This window comes from Moschus berezovskii, chromosome 21, assembly GCF_049115385.1.
Source record: "Moschus berezovskii isolate FMDL1 chromosome 21, NW_MosBer_1.0, whole genome shotgun sequence".
In the NCBI taxonomy this organism is placed as follows: Eukaryota; Metazoa; Chordata; class Mammalia; order Artiodactyla; family Moschidae; genus Moschus; species Moschus berezovskii.
This window is the reverse complement of record NC_142480.1, coordinates 68499154-68508876: the sequence shown is the minus strand read 5'-3', so window position 1 is coordinate 68508876 and position 9723 is coordinate 68499154.

Here is a 9723-nt window from a genome sequence, read left to right as displayed (position 1 = left end):
CAATAAATTGCTTCTGTATTTTTTGTAATTTAGTAGCTTTGCAACATCCTGCAAATACTCAAAGTTTGTCTACTTCTTACCATTTCCAGTTCCTAAAGAGTGGAATAAATGAATATATCCTACAATTTATTTGGCTCAGTTACATCAAATCACTCATGGTGGCCCAAAGCCTTACCATTGGTTTCTTTGAAATTAGATTAAATCCCTCTAGTAAGCATCAGTTCAGTTCAGTTCAGTCGTTCAGTCGTGTCTGACTCTCTGCGACCCCATGAATCACAGCACTCCAGGCCTCTCTGTCCATCACCAACTCCTGGACTTCACTCAAACTCATTTCCATCGAGTCAGTGATGCCATCCAGCCATCTCATTCTCTGTCTTCCCCTTCTCTTCCTGCCCCCAATCCCTCCCAGCATCAGAGTCTTTTCCAGTGAGTCAACTCTTCGCATGAGGTGGCCAAAGTATTGGAGTTTCAGCTTTAGCATCAGTCCTTCCAATGAACACCCACGATTGATTTCCTTTAGAATGGACTGGTTGGATCTCCTTGCAGTCCAAGGGACTCTCAAGAGTCTTTTCCAGCACCACGGTTCAAAAGCATCAATTCTTCAGCACTCAGCTTTCTTCACAGTCCAACTCTCACATCCATACATGACAACTGGAAAAACCATAGCCTTCACTAGATGGACCTTTGTTGGCAAAGTAGTGTCTCTGCTCTTTAATATGCTATCTAGGTTGGTCATAACTTTCCTTCCAAAGAGTAAGCGTCTTTAATTTCATGGCTTTCAATCAGCATCTGCAGTGATTTTGGAGCCCTCCAAAATAAAGTCTGACACTGATTCCACTGTTTCCCCATCTATTTCCCATGAAGTGATGGGACCCGATGCCATGATCTTAGTTTTCTGAATGTTGAGCTTCAAGCCAACCTTTCCACTCTCCTCTTTCACTTTCATCAAGAGGCTCTTTAGTTCTTTGCTTTCTTCCATAAGGGTGGTGTCATCTGCATATCTGAGGTTATTGACATTTCTCCCAGCAGTCTTGATTCCAGCTTGTGCTTCTTCCCGCCCAGGGTTCCTCATGATGTACTCTGCATAGAAGTTAAATAAACAGGGTGACAATATACATCCTTGATATACTCCTTTTCCTATTTGGAACCAGTCTGTTGTTCCATGTTCAGTTCTGTTGCTTCCTGACCTGCATACAGGTTTCTCAAGAGGCAGGTCAGGTCGTCTGGTATTCCCATCTCTTTCATAATTTTCCACAGTTTGTTGTGATCCACACAGTCAAAGGGTTTGGCATAGTCAATGAAGCAGAAATAGATGTTTTCCTGGAACTCTTTTGCTTTTTCCATGATCCAGCGGATGTTGGCAATTTGATCTCTGGTTCTCTGCCTTTTCTAAAACCAGCTTCAACAGCTGGAAGTTCTTGGTTTATGTATTGCTGAAGCCTGGCTTGGAGAATTTTGAGCATGACTTTACTAGTGTTTGAGATGAGTGCAATTCAATATTTCTCAAATATCATTTAGAAGATGTTTGGATTTAGAGATTAAGCCTAATCCATTTTCTGATGCAATAAAAAGTAATCATGATCAAGTATAATACTTAAAGATTCTGTGGCCTTCCTGGACTTATTTTGCCATCACTATAGCGAGATGCTATAAAAATTCCACTGAGGAGCCGTGTCATCAATATTGAACAGGAGATCTGGTATATATCGAATTGTTCCAATATCTCACCAGATAAGTTTATTGATCATTCACCCTGCCATCAAGGTAAAGAAGAAACCCAAGTAGAGGCATATTTCTCTTGTGAGATCAACATCTATGATTGAGTGGACCTCACTTGCCATTAAGAAAAAGAAGAAAGTGAAAGTCACTCAGTCATGTCCGATTCTTTGCAATCCCATGGACTATGCAGTCCATGGACTTCTCCACGCCAGAATACTGGAGTGGATAGCTGTTCCCTTTTCCAGGGGATCTTCCCAACCCAGGGATAGAACCCCAGGTCTCCCAATTGCAGGCAGATTCTTTACTCTCTGAGCCAACAGGGAAGTCATTCAAGAACTTTAAGGTTAAATCCTCTAAATAGTAACTAAAAAGTTTCTCTTATGGACAAACAGCAGGAGAGATAGATTGCTGTGTTACTTCTTAATTATCTTGACCATTTATAATTTTGATATTTATCCATTTCATGTTAGTTGAGCATGAAGCTTATGGTGTTAGTCATTCTTCCTTTATTTTTTTTTTCATTAATCCTTTAAAACTGAGTATATTTTTCAAAATGCCAGTATAGACAACAACAACTTACTGATGAAATAGGAGACCCTCAAAAAGCAATCTTTCTCTTTTACTTCTATTATCCACTCCTGTCTCCATTCCTTAGTCCTCTCCTCCTGCTCCAGGCTTCAGGTCTGAAATACTGGCAAAGACCACATTGTACTTCATGCAGGCACAGTGCAGAAGATGGGTGCTGTCAGTCCTTCCATTTCTGCACATTGCTTTCTTTTGTGTGTGTGTATGTGTGTTTATTTTTTTATTTTTTATGTAATTAATTTATTTTTTATTGGAGGCAAATTATTTTACAATATTATATTGGTTGGTTTTGCCATACATTGACATGAATTCGCCCCAGGTTTACATAAGTTCCCCCTCCTGAACCCCCCTCCCACCTCCCTCCTCCCTTTATCCTCCCTCTGGGTCATCCCCGCATGCCAGCTCCGAGCATCCTATAACATGCATCGACCCTGAACTAGTGATTCATTTCACATATGACAACATACGTGTTTCAATGCCATTCTCCCAAATCATCCCACCCTCACCCTCTCCCACAGAGTCCCAAAGACTGATCTATACATCTGTGTCTCTTTTGCTGTCTCGTATACAGGGTTATCATTTGCATCTTTCTAAATTCCATATATATGCGTTAGTATGCTGTATTGGTGTTTTTCTTTCTGGCTTACTTCACTCTGTATAATAGGCTCCAGTTTCATCCACCTCATTAGAACTGATTCAAATGTATTCTTTTTAATGGCTGAATAATACTCCATTGTGTATATGTACCAAAGCTTTCTTATCCATTCATCTGCAGATGGACATCTAGGTTGCTTCCATGTCCTGGCTATTATAAACAGTGCTGCAATGAACACTGGAGTACATGTGTCTCTTTCAATTCTGGTTTCCTCGGTGTGTATGCCCAGGAGTGCGATTGCTGGATCATATGGCAGTTCTATTTCCAGTTTTTTGAGGAATCTCCACACTGTTCTCCATAGTGGCTGTACTAGTTTGCATTCCCACCAACAGTGTAAGAGGGTTCCTTTCTCTCCACATCCTCTCCAGCATTTATTGCATGTAGACTTTTGGATAGCAGCCATTCTGACTGGTGTGAAATGGTATCTCATTGTGGTTTTGATTTGCATCTCTCTGATTATGAGGGATGTTGAGCATTTTTTCATGTGTGTGTTAGCCATCTGTATGTCTTCTTTGGAGAAATGTCTGTTTAGTTCTTTGGCCCATTTTTTGATTGGGTCATTTATTTTTCTGGAATTGAGCTGCAGGAGCTGCTTGTATATTTTGGAGATTAATCCTTTATCAGTTTACAAAGCAGAGGACTGCTTAGTTGCTACTATTTTGTGACTACCCAAGGAGATCCAACCAGTCCATTCTAAAGATCAATCCTGGGTGTTCATTGGAAGGACTGATGCTAAAGCTGAAACTCCAATACTTTGGCCACTTCATGTGACGAGCTGACTCACTGGAAAAGACTCTGATGCTGGGAGGGATTGGCGGTGGGAGGAGACGGGGATGACAGAGAATGAGATGGCTGGATGGCATCACCGACTCGATGGGCATGAGTTTGAGTGAACTCCGGGAGTTGGTGATGGACAGGGAGGCCTGGCGTGCTGTGATTCATGGGGTTGCAAAGAGTCGGACACGACTGAGCGACTGAACTGAACTGAAGACTGGATGCTTAATGTTTCTCACTCTGTTGGTTAAAGCATTATTTGCCTTTACATGGGTCAGTCTAAAATAGTATAGTTAGGATGCAAGGAAAAACTATGTTAAGTTTTTCCTTTAAATTCCAGTTGTGAAAGCTTGATTTTTCCCTCATGCCACCTTTATCATTCAGTTTTCCCAAGTGAATGAAGTGTGTGAAATAAACACTTTCAACAAAAGATAAAAAAATAAAATAAAAAATAAAACTGAGTTTATTAACCTCAAGGAATTTTGAATCAATTACAAATGTTCTGAAAATGGAGTGGGAACTCTAGAAACATCTATTTTTTCATAACACTCCATATACTTCAATTGGATAGTTTAAATTTATAAGAATGGAAAATGTCCAAGTCCCATCAACTATCAATATTGCCCAAATAAAACAGTCTTAAGTATAACCCTTTATGTTCTTGAATATACAAGTGGGAAGAATTTTTTAACCCGTCAAACTAAATACAAATATATTCAAACTGAAAGTCCTTGAACAATAACACAAAACTCCAACTACTCTCTATCTTACATTGCCACTGGAGTCCAGTTTAACAGGACTGAAATTAATGTCAATGAGAAAGAAATATCCCCAGCACAAATTATAAAAGGTAGTTCCTTGCAAGTCCCAAAATGTATTGTCCCATTAAAAATAAGACTACCCGGTTTAGAACTTGACCATCTCCATTCCCCATACTTAAGGCTCCTAAGATCATCAAATGAATTATTTCTTTTAATATTACTACTTCTAATTTGAGTCTATTCAATTCTACTTGTATGCAATAGACTTTATGAAGAGTTTTTACATAAATAGTAAAATAATGTCATGATCAAACTAAATAGATTTGCTAAATACTATGTGTATAGGTAAATAGAAAGTGAGGCCACAATTGCAAACTCTACTGATGTTGAAATAGAGACAAACATACTTAGTGTCTTAGAACAATTGCAGAAAGATGTAACTCAAGTGCAAACAGGGTGGAATCAAAACCTAATACAGAATACAGCAATAGAGAAAAGTGAAAATACAACTGAGAAATAACTTGTAATTGGACATCTGGGAATGAAACCTGCTGGGAAAAAAATGTAGCCAAATATTTTTCACAAACCTTCACTCATATAACTGAATAACAGTTATTCAACAAATGCAGAACTGAAATACAAAATTTCACCTATTAGGGCAATAATTAGATTTGGGCATGTTACCATATATAAAGAGATTAAATAATATAAAAATATTAATCATAGAAGAGCTGAAACTTAGCAATCACAGATTGAAACTTCTCCAAACTACAAAAGCTAACTTAACTATAAGTTTCCTCCTGTACATATTTGAAACTAATATGTTAGATGGGTACCTGTCCTTCAAGGAGATATATTTGAATTGAGACAGTAGAACCTTAAGAAAAACATTTGTTTCTATACCAATTTATGTGCTTCAGTTCAATTCAGTTCAGTCGCTCAGTCGTGTCCGACTTCTTGCGACCCCATGAATCACAGCGTGCCAGGCCTCCCTGTCCATCATCAACTCCCGGAGTTCACTCAAACTCATGTCCATCGAGTCGGTGATGCCACCCAGCCATCTCATTCTCTGTCTTCCCCTTCTCTTCCCGCCCCCAATCCTTCCCAGCATCAAAGTCTTTTCCAGTGAGTCAACTCGTCGCATGAGGTGGCCACGTATTGGATTTCAGCTTCAGCATCAGTCCTTCCAGTGAACACCCAGGACTGATCTCCTTTCGAATGGACTGGTTGGATCTCGTTGCAGTCCAAGGGACTCTCAAGAGACTTCTCCAGCACCACAGTTCAAAAGCATCAATTCTTCGGCGATCACCTTTCTTCACAGTCCAACTCTCACATCCATACATGACAACTGGAAAAACCATAGCCTTGACTAGACGGACCTTGGTTGGCAAAGTAATGTCTCTGCTTTTTAATATACTATCTAGGTTGGTCATAACTTTCCTTCCAAGGAGTAAGCGTCTTTTAATTTCATGGCTGCAATCAGCATCCGCAGTGATTTTGGAGCCCAAAAAAATAAAGTCTGACACTGTTTCCACTGTTTCCCCATCTATTTCCCATGAAGTGATGGGACCAGATGCCATGATCTTCGTTTTCTGAATGTTTAGCTTCAAGCCAACCTTTCCACTCTCCTCTTTCACTTTCATCAAGAGGCTTTTGAGTTCCTCTTCACTTTCTGCCATAAGGGTGGTGTCATCTGCATATCTGAGGTTATTGATATTTCTCCCAGCAATCTTCTTCCAGCCCAGAGTTCCTCATGATGTACTCTGCATATAAGTTAAATAAGCAGGGTGACACTATACAACCTTGACGTACTCCTTTTCCTATTTGGAACCAGGCTGTTGTTCCATGTCCAGTTCTAACTGTTGCTTCCTGACCTGCATACAAGTTCCTCAAGAGGCAGGTCAGGTGGTCTGGTATTCCCGTCTCTTTCAGAATGTTCCACAGTTTATTGTGATCCACACAGTCAAAGGGTTTGGCATAGTCAATGAAGCAGAAGTAAATGTTTTTCTGGAACTCTCTTGCTTTCTCCATGATCCAGTGGATGTTGGCAATTTGATCTCTGGTGCCTCTGCCTTTTCTCAAACCTGCTTGAACATCTGGGAGTTCACGGTTCACATATTGCTGAAGCCTGGCTTGAAGAATTTTGAGCATGACTTTACTAGCGTGTGAGATGAGTGCAATTGTGCGGTACTTTGAGCATTCTTTGGCATTGCCAAAGAATTATGTGCTTATAAGTTATGTGCTTACAATTTATGTGCTTATAAGTGAAGAAAATGTTCATCCATTAAGCTTTGTTTAATATTTATAATTCCTAATAGTGTTGCAAATTTGGGTTCTATCCCTGGCTTTTTTTTTTCTCTCTCTCTCTTTACATATTACAGTAAGATATACTGCTAGGAATTACACCTTCACATTATGTGGCAAGTGGCAACCTTAGCCATAAATTCATTCCAAATGTATCACTGTCCAAAGCAGTTAGGTTTATTCTTTTAATCAGCCTGAATATTGATATGAAAGTGAAAGTCACTCAGTCATGTCTGTGCCACCCCACCTGCCAGGCCTCCTCTGTCCATGGGGATTCTGCAGGCAAGAATACTGGAGTGGGTTGTCATGCCCTCCTTCAGGGGATCTTCCCAACCCAGGGATGGAACCCAGATCTCCCGCATTACAGGCGGATTCTTTAACAGCTGAGCTAAGAGGGATAATCTTATCGACTGACTGATCTACTTGATGTCATCTTATGACAAAATCATTGTTTATTATTTGAATTTCACATGATAATTGTTAAGAAAATTTTATTACTACTCATCCAGGTCTCTATACATGACTAAAACCAATATTTATATAATATCAAAGAAAGAAGTGAAAGTGAAATCGCTCAGTCGTATCTGTTTGTGACCCCATGGACTGTAACCTACCAGGCTCCTCCATCCATGGAATTATCCAGGCAAGAGTACTGGAGTGGATTGCCATTGCCTTCTCCAGGGGATCTTCCCAACCCGGGGATCGAACCTGGGTCTCCCGCATTGCAGGCACTTTACCATCTAAGCCACCAGGGAAGCCCACCCCTATAATATTAAATGGGATCCTAACCGAGTTGACTGACTGGAAAAGCCTCTGATGCTGGGAAGGATTGGGGGCGGGAGGAGAAGGGGATGACAGAGAATGAGATGGCTGGATGGCATCACCGCCTCGATGGACATGAGTTTGTGTGAACTCCAGGAGCTGATGATGGACAGGGAGGCCTGGCGTGCTGTGACTCATGGGGTCGCAAAGAGTCGGACACGACTGAGCGACTGAACTGACTGAACAATGTTATGCTGTCTTAGGGTCACTGAAAAATTTTTAACAAATGTAAGACTCTGCCACCATAGATTAAAATATGAGATTCAGTAATTTTCTATTATTATTAAACCTAAAGTTGATTATATTAATGAGGAAACCTATATATAATTTTCAGTGCCTGTGTATCATGTTTATGCATTATTTTCAGTGTAATGATGTTTGTCCTATGTATGTTGGAGGATGCTTGGAAATGAATACTATTTCTAGTAGCCTGGTGATCGATTTGTTTCATGTCGCTTCATATGCATCATTTTAGGAGAGTTCATATTTGGCAGTAGACAATGCCAGACGTTACTGGTACGGCATCTTTTGATATTAGAGTAAGAAAAGGCTGCCCACTTCAGTGTTATTGCCTGGGACATCCCATGGACAGAGGAGCTTGGTGGCCTACAGTCTATGCAGTCACAAAGAGTCAGACACAACTGAGTGACTATATATACATATACATCTTTTGATAAATAAAGGATAATATTTGAGATGCTCTTGTTCTCCTGACATCTTCTGAGTGGTTCTCCAAAGAAACCTGTATTTTGTGTCATTCTTGTGTAGGATTATCAATAGTCTACAACCTCTACACTAGGTAATTTTCTGAGTATTGACCATATTGCTCCATTATTCAAGCATTCAAGGGTCATGTTTCACAAAACTTAGTTCTATATTTTAATACCTGTCCTACTCCTGTACTCTTAAATAATGAGTACAAAGAAAGAACATGGTTTGGCTTGAAACCTTGGAAAATTAAGGTGATTCAGGTGCCCACTACTGAATATATCAAAATGCCATTGCAAATTGGTACCATAATTGGCTGGTATGTATATTCAGGTCCAAGTATATGAATGTGTATCGAGTGCCAGGGCTTGGAACAATGATGAGAACCTGTAGTGTTAAAGTAAGATGAAGACTTTACTGATCATAAAATCATCATAAATATAATTAAAATGAGGATAAACCTAGGTGACAATACAGGGAAATATGTTAATATGGGGAATCATTATTTCCTTTTTAGACATTTTATTTGGGATTTGAGACAGTGAAACCTTGAAAGAAACTCATGTGAACCAATCCTGTCTATCTAGCTCAAAGATAAAAAAAAAAATACTCATCCTATAAGCTTTGTTTCAGATATTTATTTTTTTAACACTAAAGTACATTCAGGACGTAGTCCACTGCTTTTATCTCAATGTATCTTTGAGTAAGACATTCAACCAGGAAGTGCAACACTGCATTAATGATAGGTGTCCAGTTACCTTTGGTCATATTTATATTCCAAATGGAAAATTGACTGAGGAAGATGCCCTCCTAAGAATAATAGGTTTAAGCAGAAGACAAACTGAATAGGGATATGGGATTTCCTTTTGGGTTTTTGTTTGTTTGTTTAATTTATTTATTTTAATTGGAGGCTAATTGCTTTACATTATTGTATTGGTTTTGCCATACATTGACATGAATCTGCCCTGGGTGTACAAGTGTTCCCCATCTTGAACCCTCCTCCCACCACCCTCCCCATCCCATCCCTATGGTTCATCCTTTTGAATGAGTGACTAACTTACTTGATATAAGCTTATAAATTTCATTTTAACATGAAATTAATAATACTGAAGTTGAGAAATTTTGTTTCACTGGTCCCCAGCATAGTGGTTAATCTAATTCAACAAACATGATGAAAATATTTTTATATTTTTACAGGATTCTATTTGAAGCACTAAAGAATGTCCCATACTGAAGGAAAATGACATTAAAAAGTTTAGAGATATAGTAGTTGTACTGTCGTAGAACCAAAATTCTTACCTAATATTTAGTATATACACTAAGAAACATAAAAAATTATAGATCCTAATATGGACTGACTGTATAATAAAGAATATGGTATAAATGATGTCAAAA